At 44.7% G+C, this 12,064-nt stretch overlaps 1 pseudogene; it reads left to right on the top strand.

The window, feature by feature from the left end:
- LOC123096570 (uncharacterized) overlaps positions 1–10,508 on the top strand; it is a 26,044-nt pseudogene extending 15,536 nt beyond the window's left edge.
- The last annotated feature ends 1,556 nt before the right edge of the window (positions 10,509–12,064 follow it).

Genomic DNA, 12,064 nt, shown 5'->3' with positions numbered 1-12,064 from the left:
CCACAGTCGGACGTCTGAGCGACATCACATAAAGGGCTTATATCAAAAGTAAATAACAAGAGTGCCACAGTCGGACGTCTGAGCGACATCACATAAAGGGCTTATATTTCATTATTCGAATTCAAGTAGCTCATGAATTTAAATCATCTCAAGGAAGTACACATGTACGTAATAATAAACTGGTTAGTCCATCCACAGGAATAACATTCAACCTGGTTTACCACTCGTTTTGTTCACCGGGGATTTTCACTGACACAGAGACTGACGCTGAGACGGACATTGAGACTGATACTGATATGTATGGGTTGACCAAGATCCTTGACCATGGACACGATTACTCGGAAGGTTTTGACTCTGCAGAGTTTGTACTTTTAACCACAGCCAACGGATTTCAGTAGTCACAAGGGACTAGTTCCGTTTACGGTATTTTAGGAGAAACACATCTAACCAGTACACACCCATTCCACATTCCACTGCCAGGAATCACCCTAGGCAACATTCAAGAAAAACCTTAAGGCGGGGAGGCTACAACCTCGCGTAGCATGGGATCAAATTTATATCGTGCGCTCTAAGGGGTGCCCCCCTCTCGGTCCCAACCGAAAACACCCATGCCCCCTGACCGGATGACTGGCTTTAATCAAGGGCCATGGAACCCTCATCCCGGCCCCTCTCTTTGGTGTGTACGAGGAAAGAGGTTTGCAGCTTACTAAACCGTATTCTTTGCAGAAATCATGTGGTAGCACAAAAGGGAATGGACGGTAACGTGGCTTGATCCACATTAACACGGGAGCTTAACGATTGACATAAGACTGGCTTGCCTCAACAATACCATCTTAACACCTTTCATGTCACCACATGATTGTGTTATCACCCATCAAAAGATCACATCAAGTTTCGAATCATACTGGTAGTTGCCTTGCATGCAATATAACACTCACTGATGCTCATATAAACATGCCATGCACTAACTATACAAGCAACATGCAAAACACTCATCATATCAAAGGTTCAAACATGCTTGCCTGGTTCGGAGTAGTCGGAGTCTAGCTCGGCGAAGTTCGCGGTTCCGTCACCTCCTCCGGTATCTACGGTATAAAGAAATCGCTTACTAACGTAAATACCGAGTGTGCATAAAAGTTGTTCCAAATATTTTTCAAATAAATATTATAAAAAACTAGACAGAAAAACAAAGATGACAGAAAAAGAATCAACTCAAAATCATCTTTTGTTTAAAAGTTATTAAGGTTTTAGTCCAGGGACTAATCTGTAATGAAACAGAAAGTTTCCAGGGGTTAGTTTATAAAAACAGAAAACGTTTCGGTTAGAAATACGCCAACCCCAAAGGAACACGTATTTTGCCCGAAGGCGTTTTCAGAAAACGGTTTGAATAAGAAGGGGAGAGGCTGACGAGGGGGTCCCACCCGTCAGGTTTAAAATTTTGAAACCGAGCGCACCGGCGCCCGAGGGCCGCGGTGGTCGCCGGCGGCGATCCACGGCGAGGTAGGGGGAAAGGAGGGTACCTACGGACTCACTGAGCTCTCCCGCACATGTGGGTGGTGGAGTTGGTCGTCGGCGAGCACCACGTCGACGGCGGCCTCCACTCCGGCGGACGGTGGTTCGGGCGGTGATGGATCTTCGCCGAGGAGGGCTGCAGACACCAAATTGAGGCTTGGGTCAGAAGAGTGGGAGCACTAGGAGGCTACTGGCAAGGTTTGGGAGGCGGGGGTGCCCTCACCGGAGAGAATCGTGCCGGAGCCCGAAGCGGATCGGGGCGGCCGGAGTCGGGGACGAAGGCCTCCTCGAGGTCCTCCTAGTGGCTGGGCGCGGCTCTGGTGAGGTGTAGGGGTGGTGCTGGGTCGAAGGCGAGCTCGGGGTCGCTATTTATAGCCGGCCCGAGGCGGTTGCCGAAAACGGGATAACTCCGGCGGGCGATTACGGCGAGGCAGTGGTCGGGCTGGAGGTTTAGGTGATTGGGCATCATCTTGATGGTCCATTGGTTCCGTTCAAGGGCTAAATTTGGTAAGACTTGGGTGATACTCCAAGCTCTCGACGGAACGGCCTCACGGGCACGCCGGCGGCAGAGAGCGTGCTTTGCACCTCTCAGGGAAGAAGATGGCCACGCGTAGGCTTCTGGTGGTGTGGGCGGTGCTGGACGGCGCCGTCCCTCGCTGCGCCTCTCTGGCAGCCGCAGCAAGTGCTGCTGCCGCTGCTCACGGGGTGATGCACCTCCGCCAGCTCACCGCCGACGCCCGCAACCGTCCAGGCGACCGTGCGGCGCGGTGGATAAGAAGGGGGAACAGGGAGCAAGGCGCCACTGTAGTTACTGGCGAGATCGACGTGAGGTTCTGAAGAAAACGACACTGACGACTGAAACTGATCACTGAAACTCTGAACTTGACAGTAACTGTGCACGCCAGCTGTTCGACGAAATGTTTTGGTCACGAGGAAAAAGTTTCTGGAGCTGGGACTTGGTGAGGTGACCTCTTGATGCATCTAGAGGCTGCCTGATTTTTCTCAGATTTTTAGGAAAAGAAAACAAATGAATTTCACCAAAAATGTCAAATATGGTCCAAACTTGGAGCAAGCAAATTTTGAAAATTTGGACCAGTGGATCTTCATGGATCTTGGTTGAGGGTTCGAAGGACTAGCCAGGGAAACTTGTTTGGAATCCAAACTCAAAGGAATACTAGTGGTTCCTTTGTAAATCTCTAAGGGCCAAAATAGAAGACAGGAAAGATTTTTGATTTAAAATAAATGGAAATAAATTCAAGGGGGGGGGGGGTTTAACTTGCTGGATTTGAAACTTGACTTGACACAAGGTGGGAAGATGGCTCTTGGGGGGGGGATTACAACTTAGGTCATGGCAAGAGATAATTTTTGAAAGGGGAAAGATCAATCCATAAGCCATAGGGTTATTTTTAAAAGAAAGGGTTTCAAAAACTTTTCCCAAAGAAAGTAGTTGTGTTGAGTCAACACAAAATGAAAAGCCCTCAAGACCAAAGTAAAAGTTGAGAAAGAAACATAAAATTCTTGCCTTAAAGGTTTTGAGAAGGAGAGGTTTTTAAAAGAAAAAATTTAAATAACCTCCTTCCTATAAAAAGAAAATTAATAAAACCAAATAAAAATTTTGGGGTGTTACGGCCGAGCTGCGCCCCACGGTGGAAAAGCTTCAGCACCGTATCGAGCCCTAGCAGGGTCGGTGGCTCTCGAAAGCGGCCCGCACGGTGCTCCTTAACTCGTCCCTCTCCAGCCTGCTATTATTCATCATGAGCTTCTACAGCCTTCCCGAGACTCTACACCATGAGATTGCCACCGTTCAGGGGCGTTTCTTCTGGGCGGCGAGGGCAATAAGCAAAAGTACCACATGGTCAGGTGGTTTGAGATCTTTAAACCTCGCGACTAGGGCGGACTCGGGATCATATCCTCCAAACGCATGAACATTGCCCTTCTGACTCGGTGGCTCTGGCGGATTGCCAACGGAGATGGTGACCTGTGGCTTCGTATCATTCAGCAGAAATACCTCCGCGGCCAGCCTCTCGCCTTCTGCCAGCGGTCTGGGGGTTCCCAGTTCTGGCAGTCCATCATTCAGCTCCTCCCGGTCCTCCGGATCGGGACCTCGATCGAGATTGGTTCCGGCACCGCCACACTGTTCTGGTTCGATAGATGGGCTGGTGACACGCCCCTTGCGGCCCGCTTCCGGACCTGTTCTCCATCGCGGTTGCCCCGCAGATCTCCGTAGCGATCGCCCTTATTGACTTAGGGCAACTCGCGTTCTGGAGACCTTTTAGCCCGGCTGAGAACGCGGACTCGCAGGAGTTGCTCGACTGTATTGCACTCCACGAGCCTGATCTCACGACTGACGATGACCGCGCCAGATGGCGCCTAGAGCCTTCTGGACAATTCTCCACCAAATCTCTCTACCTGGCCATCGCCCCCTCGCTTGGACATGAGGCGCTCTCCTCCATTTGGGAGATTCGCCTCCCCCTGAAAATTAGGATCTTCTTGTGGCAATGCATTCGCGGCTGCCTCCCCTCAGGCGTAGAGGTTCTGAAGCGCAATGCCCCTGGGGATGGGCGTTGCCCGCTCTGCGGGCCTGAAGAAGACTCGAACCACATCTTCTTCACCTGCGTATCCGCGCAGTTCCTTTGGAGTTGTTTCCGCGATATTGTGGGTGGAAGCTGGGACCATAACAACTTCCCTGCTCTCTTTGTCGAACTCCAGGTGATCCCACCCACGTTGTGCCACATTAGGTGGCTGACCATTGGGGTCCTAGCCTGGACGCTGTGGACTGTTAGGAATAAACTTGTGATTCAGCGTATTCCTCTTCGTCGTGCTAGTGACGCTTTGTTCAAATGGTCTGGTTACTTGCAGCTTTGGCGGCCGCTTAGCCGTCCCGGGGAGAGAGACACCATCACCTCCATCATCACCCGGCTTCGCGCGATGGCTCTCCAGTTAGCGCCTCCACTTCCCCCGCCACCACCAGAACCAGATTAGATCGTCGTGTCCACGCCTCCGCCACCGCCGTCTAGGGGTGTTTCGTCGTGCGTTTGTGTTAGGCTTGTTGTGCTGTGCCCACAGCGGAACTTGGGGCTGTTTGTGTTTGTGTGTGTGAGTGTTGGACCTGACCTGTGGTGGCTTTGTGTTGGTGTGTGGTGTGTTTTTGTTGTTACCTTGATACTTTGTGCTTGGTGGTTGCTTTATTTATTAAGCGGGGCGAAAGCCTTTTTCGGTAATGGTCTGTTTCACTTCCCTCCCTATACGATTACTACTTTTGCAGCATGACCCAAAGAGTAACTGTGGTCATACCATAAACCCATGTCAGGTTATAATGAAATTAGTGATACTAAGTATACCAGGCATCCTTTCATCTCAACTTGTCAGAGAAAGTAAAGTTTTCGTTTGTTGATCCTTTTTGTCTTACTTCATGTCTTTCGTGCGTTCTTATAGTAAAGGGTAAAAAGCCATCAATAAAATATACAAAAACTGTTGCGAGTAATTAATTTTATTTTATTTGCCTTGGAGATTGTCCCTAATCCATGTTTACTTTGATAGGAGGAAACACGGTGATATATAGAAAGATTGTTCAACATTACTTGCTTGCATATGAATGCTAAATGGACTTAGATTTTTGTTCCTTGTTGTTTTACAGAAGATCTTCTTGGACACAACTAGACTGCTTGCAGGGAAAACAAATAATCTACTTCAAGAGCTCTGGAATTACATTGAGGATGGAAAAATTATCCAGTCTGCTGTTCTACTACTGGCTGCTCAAGAGCAGATCCGTGGGGGCAGTTCTTCCAAGATAAATGGCAGTAGTAAGAAAAATGGGTTTGGCCTTATCAGTAACTGTATAATGAGGCTTTCATATTCCTTGAGATGGGAGAAAGGTTCACATGGAATGGCACCGGAGCTTCTGGAGGAAAGGAAGACATTTACGGATTGCGCATGGCTGCTTGTTGATGTAATTTCCTATGCCGGTGAAAATCTTTCTGCATACATTCAAGCACATTCTGAGGTAAGCATTTTTGTATGTTGCGGCTGCAGTGCCTCAGATGCCTTTTACTTAATATTTGTATTTTTACTATTGTCAGTTATGTTGTTTAAAAGAAAAATAAATGTCCTAGTCTTAGCAAGAAGATAATTCTCACCTCAACTGAAAATAAAAATGTTATACTTGCTCCGTCTTAGCAAGAAGATAATTCTCACCTCAACTGAAAATTATAATGTTATACTTGCTCCGCTTGGGTTTACTGGGCTGGGGGCAAAATGCTAGGACCAAGGCACATTGGAAATTTCTGGTGCTCCGCATCTGATTAAAGCCCATGGACGTTTTGCCCCCTGTGATTAACGGCAGCGGTTAATGCAAGAGTTGCTCCTGGATGTGCATGCTCCTGATATTCATGTGCTATGGATTTCTCTCCTCTCAATTATCGAGCCAGCATATCTGCGCCTTTAATGTGGACTTACTTATGTGGCCTAGTAGGAACAGACGGGCCTAAGCTGCTCACTGGCCTAATAAACATGGACAGAGGTAATATTTGACAACTTTGTAACAAGTGTTCATTCTCTTTAACAAATATATGCAGAAATGAACTTAGTAGATCTAACACTTCCTCAAGATCATCGGTTGTTTCACAGAAAGTATGGTTGCATTGAGCGGCTATAGCATAGCCAACATATCTTCGATTGATAATATGTGTTGCGATTACATTTAAAACATCACAAGATTATCATTTCAGAATGCACAACACATATCTCGAGAATGCACAACACTTTAGGGGAAGCTATCATCCATTGCAGCTCATACTAAAAAAAGTGTAGTTTCCTGATACTATGTGTGAGAATGCTTTAGTTTGTGAATATTTTTTCAAGAAGCGTATTTATTTTCTCTTGATCGATGCTGTATATCAACTTAACATGTTCTCTAATGTTTTTATCACTAAATTTTTCTTGTTAATTGAAAAAAATCTCAAACCCAAGATGCTACTTAGATTCAGAAAGTTTCCATCCACTTCACAATGGTTTGTTGCTTGAATAGCTGTCTTGCTCTAATATTTAGCCTGTCATATAATGCAATGAGATTCAAATCCCTCTTATTTCTAAACACTTGGAAAAGGTGATGGCAGAGATAATGAAACAAGAGCAAATAATTGATGGGAGTAAAGCCATTGTAATAGTTATTTTTATGAAATGTTCTATGCCAAAAGTACTAGAAACAAACCAGCCTGTTATTAGTTATACATATACTCATCCACATCAGATCCCATGTCTGGCTACTTCTTTCCTTTTATCTTCATCATCGAACAGACAAACAAACTGCAAGAACACCTTTTGTGCTTTATCTTCTAAGACATTGCCTGATATTATTATATTGCAAAGGAGATTGCTATACGAGTTCATCATTTATGTCTATTTTCTGGTTTTGTCACTGCCTTGTATCGTTTTTAGCAGCCATATCAACATCAAGTGTTTGGTTAATGCTGTTGCATGGTGGATGAATACAGAACATGTGCTTGTGTCATTTCTCTCTTCTGGACGCATGGCAGATAAATTGGCAAAAATGAGCATTTCCATATTCTTATGGTGGCTGCTGTACTTCGATGATTGCTTTATATGTAAAGCGGGGCGAAAGCCTGTTTCGAGATTCCTAGCTCCAAAAATTCTAGGTGCTGGAGCTGGGGTTATATTAAGGGCGTTGACACGAGCCTTTTTTATGCATGTTAGACTGAAAATTTATGCTTAAGGTACTTTATTTAGACTACAAACTCCAGGTCCTCCAAGAAACAGGGATGGAGCTCATTACAGTAACTTGTCTGTGACCTCGGAGGACAGTTCAATGTAGTTCAACAAACAATTCCATATTCTTATGGTGTATGTAATTCATGACTAACCTCTTTAAGTTTGTCTGGACTTCATTTGGATCATATGGCCTGAAGAAAGCCTGAAGAAATTGACACCTTTCTCTTTGGGAAACCAAAACAAAACAATTAAAGTGAATTGAAATAGTTGGAATTTGAATAACAGTGATATGCAGTCAAATATACAGAAGTGCGACGCAGTTCTTGACTCTTACCTTTGAAGCGTCTAAATCATAACGGGTAGTTAAATACACAGAAGTTGTGGAAGCAAACAGATTTTGCTTTAAGGTAGACAATATACATTAATCTAGATGAATCTGAATATGTATATTATGTAGTTTATAAAACCTAGTGAATTGAATGTGATAACTCTTTTTGCACACTTATTGCCATCCAACTCATATTGCACAATTGCAGTTTTCTCCTCCAAACAATTATTTCCATCATCTCGCTGCTTACAATTGGTTTTATAGTGGCTACATTGTATATACAGTAGATCTATATTAGCGATATATTGCCTTATACAACAGCTTGTATGTCATGTAGGTGCCCCATGTGGAGGTCTTTCAACATGTTTCATCTATCCTCAAGGAGTATGGATTTTGCCCTACTGGAGATCCCATGGACACTGTAAACCTGTACTACCCTTTGTATTGCTTCACACAATAATTTTCTATGCGAATAAATGGTTATTTTGCTGACTATTTTATTTTGTCTTCCACTTCTTGAAGCCAGCCTTATGACTGCAGAAAGTCAAGCACAGAGTCATGCAAAGGTGTGTCGGGCTCAAGTGATTCTTTTTACATTTAACAAACTGAGTCTTAATCTCTCCTCTTCTTTTTAAAATGGATAATAGGGCTTACAGATGCAAACATGGCAGTTATGGAATTGGCCAATGTGGATGCTGTAGAGGAAAAGGTAAAGATAATCAAATCTGGGGTTTATCTAGTTTTGGATAGACTGATGGTGTTCGGTAAGGAGTAATGATATTGTGGCAGCAAAAAGAAACAAAGCTATAAGAATATCTGCCCTTTCCTTGTTCTTTTTATTTTATTTTACATCAACTCTTTTTAAGAATATATGTAAACAAGTAAAAAAATCCCAAATTGACAAATCCCATGAACGCTTTCAGATACATAATAGAATCTTCATTTTAAGCCGCGTTTTCTTGACTTCTGACTGTACTCATCTTGCCCTAATCTTGAGTTCATGTCGCAACTGTTCGTAATGACAGCCTCTCCCTTATGGCACGGCAGCACACCAAACAAACACAGGTAACCCATTATACCTTAATACTGATTTTAGTGCACCAGTACCAAGCAGCTTTGCCTACACCTTGTGGCAGCACAAATGGGTTACTAACTAGACTACAAAGTGATGGTTTTAGTGCTGCAAATTGTAGTAGATAATTCAGCCGTATTTATAGAGTACAAGCATTTGTGTTCTGATGGACTTTGGCTACTGAACCTGGACAAATTTAAGCAGCTTCTATTGCCTTATTAAATGAGCTACAATACATCTAAATTCTAGCCTAGAATACCTAGTGTGTTTTCACACACATGTATAGAAACTAAATTCTAGCTTTGAGTTGGCTCTAAATATATCACCTATTGCAATGCCATGGCATTCCAACTATGGTTCATCTCTGCCATCCTAATGTGTTTCCCATCAGGATTTTTTTTACCAAAGAACAGGGGTAAACGCAATAAAAAATAGTCTTAATTAGCTTAATAAAATAGCTGAAATGTGTAGGTTCCAAGTAACATCAACATTGGGACTTCACCAAGGGGGCTTGCACATTATTGTTATTTCCAACACCTTGGTGTTCTTGAATGATCTGTTGCATCTGAAATTTATTTGGTGCCTGTGAGAAAGATTCTGATAGAAGAAGATGCAGTGTAATATGATTGTTGGAGGCAGTAACAAAAGCATGCTTCAGTTGCGAGTTTGTGCCATGCATTGTGCTGGTTGAACAGCTTTTTATGTTGCTTAAGCATGTTACTTAATTACTACACTGCAGTAACATCATTCATATCTATGAAACACCAATACTGTGTATTGATCAACATAATACATCTCAAGCGAGAGGTGCTGGCTGGAAGTATGGATGTTTCTATTATTTTTATGATGTATCTCTAATGAAATATGTGACAGGCTGTGAGAAAGAAAGTAGGCGGAGGATGGGATCCCACATATACAAAGACAAGTTTTTTCCCATACTGGAGATCAGTGTTACACGATCGGTTCCCTTTGAAGGTGTATCCAGCCTATGCAAGCTCAGGTCTATCACTGAGTAACTCAATAGTCAATGGATCTACTCCAACTCCAAATCATAAACTTGGTCCAGTGCAAAGAATCTCGCCACTTACAAGCAGTAATCAACCCAGAAGGTGCTTTATCACTGCTGCTAGCGGTGCATTCAAGGTCTTGAACATGCACCACATAAACACATGGGAAGAAAGAATTTTCATGATGCACCTTTAACTAGTAAGATTATTTGTTGCTGGTCCATTAAGGATTTGGTTATTTGCTCGATAGGGTTAGGTATTCTATTATTCTGTCTTTCCCCCCGCTGTTGTAAGTTTGTAGTCTCCAGGTTCTTCTACTTCATGGGCTACGCCAAGCTTGGGTATGTTTGCTTGCTTAGCAATGAGCAACCCTGCTGTTATTTGTTTCCCCCAACTGGTCCATGTGCAGATAATTCAGATGATAGGTGTTAGATGTGTATAGTCCCTTTTCAGTATATCCCCAGGGGTTTACTGCACTTTACCACACATGTATATGTAATAGCCTTTGGCCCTCAGTGAATACTAGTTGCTGTTTATCCAACATGGTATTAAATGTTAGGTTCCCCTCTCTCCCACACGCTGCAACTCCGTGCTAGCTTCTGCCCCGATCCACCCACTGCCAGGTCCGGCTCTCCTCGCCGCGGATTCGGCCGCCCCGGCTGTCCTCGCCTCGGATCCGGCCGCCCCGGCCCTCCTCGCTGCGACTCCGGCCGCCCCGGCTGTCCTCGCCGTGGATCCGGCCGCCCCAGCCCTCCTCGCTGCGACTCCGGCCGCCCTGGTCTGCTCCGCTGCCCGGCTCGGCCCTTGCTCGGCCGCTCGCCTCCGCCTGGCCGCCGCCCTGGACCGTCCGATCTATATCTGACGGATAGAAAGCAAACTATGACAATTTTGCAAAAAGATACCCACACCCCTCTCCACATTTGCAGATAAGGACTTCCCTCGTTCATCTTCGTCTCCCACGAGATTAACAGCTCGTATAAATGCATCTTGATGTTGCATGCAACGCATGGGCCTCTTGCTAGTTATTATTATCTCTACTCTTACAAAAAGCAAAGTTGGTGATGATAGTGTGCCTACCATCCTACAATATAGGCCGTCTGATCTGCATTTGACGGATAGGAAGGAAACTATGACAATTGGCCCGCACTCCTCTCCACATTTGCAGATAAGGCCTTCCCTCGTTCATCCTTTTCTCCTAGAAGATAAACTACTCATACAAATGCATCTTAATGTTCCGTGCAACGCACAGGCATCTTGCTAGTTATTATATATATTAAAACGGAGTTGGTGATGATGGTGTGCCTGCCATCCTGCAATATAGGCTGTCCGATTTATATTTGACGGATAGGAAGGAAACTATGGCAATTTTGCAAAAAGATACCCACACCCCTCTCCATGTTTGCAAATAAGGCCTTCCCTCGTTCATCCTTTTGTCTACTCTTATAAAAAACAGAGTTGGTGTTGATGGTGTGCCTGCCATCGGATTTATATCTGACGGATAGGAAGGAAACTATCGCAATTTTGCAAAAAGATACCCACACCCGATACCCACACCCTTCTCCACATTTGCAAATAAGGCCTTCCCTTGTTCATCCTTTTCTCTCACAAGATAAACTACTCATAGAAATGCATCTTCCTGTTCCGTGCAACACATGGGCATCTTGCTAGTCTCTCGCATGATAAACTACTCATACAAATGCATCTTGATGTTCCATGCAACACATGGGCATCTTGCTAGTAGGGGTATAGATGTGCCAGCCCGTGCGTTCCAATGGATCCAAAGTATATCTATTTAGTGGAGTGCACTCTAAACACATTATCTATTTATTTTTCTCTAACCTTTCGTAGCCATGCAACTGCGCCACATAAGCTTCACGGGTGCCCACCACATCATATTATTCATACTACGTTGACTGAAAAAAGATAAATCACCCAAAACAAGATCTTCCCTTTTTTGTTCCTACGATGATGTGCCGTGCACGTACCTAGTTGTATAGTGGTAGTACTAGTTGTAGTACAAACTTCGTACTAGTAGGAGTAGTAGTACGGAATGCACCTACTCTATCAATGAGCCCCATCAGACACCAAATTTCTTGGCTTCCGTGCTACAGCTAGATCTTCCCCTCGTTTCTATTTTCCAACCCGGCGGTGGGCGGGGTGTGGTTTGCCAATAGTTGGTTTGCTCAACGGCGGTCCCACATGAAAGTGAAATTGCTAGGCGACACGCCTTCCCTAGCTATGTGGCGTGCCGGACGGGCCGTGGAGTACTCCCGATTCCCGGGCGTGTGGGGGTGCGACGCGAACGCGGCAGGCCTTTCCCATTTACTAGCAATGTGCCCCTGCGTTGCGACGGATCCAAAGTAGTAGAATAGTAGTACTTGTTCACAAACTTGAAATAAATCACTCTTGTTTTGATAT

This window comes from Triticum aestivum, chromosome 4D, assembly GCF_018294505.1.
Source record: "Triticum aestivum cultivar Chinese Spring chromosome 4D, IWGSC CS RefSeq v2.1, whole genome shotgun sequence".
Taxonomy (NCBI): domain Eukaryota; kingdom Viridiplantae; phylum Streptophyta; class Magnoliopsida; order Poales; family Poaceae; genus Triticum; species Triticum aestivum.
The sequence above is the reverse complement of the archived record's forward strand: the minus strand, read 5'-3'. Positions and strand labels throughout refer to the sequence as shown.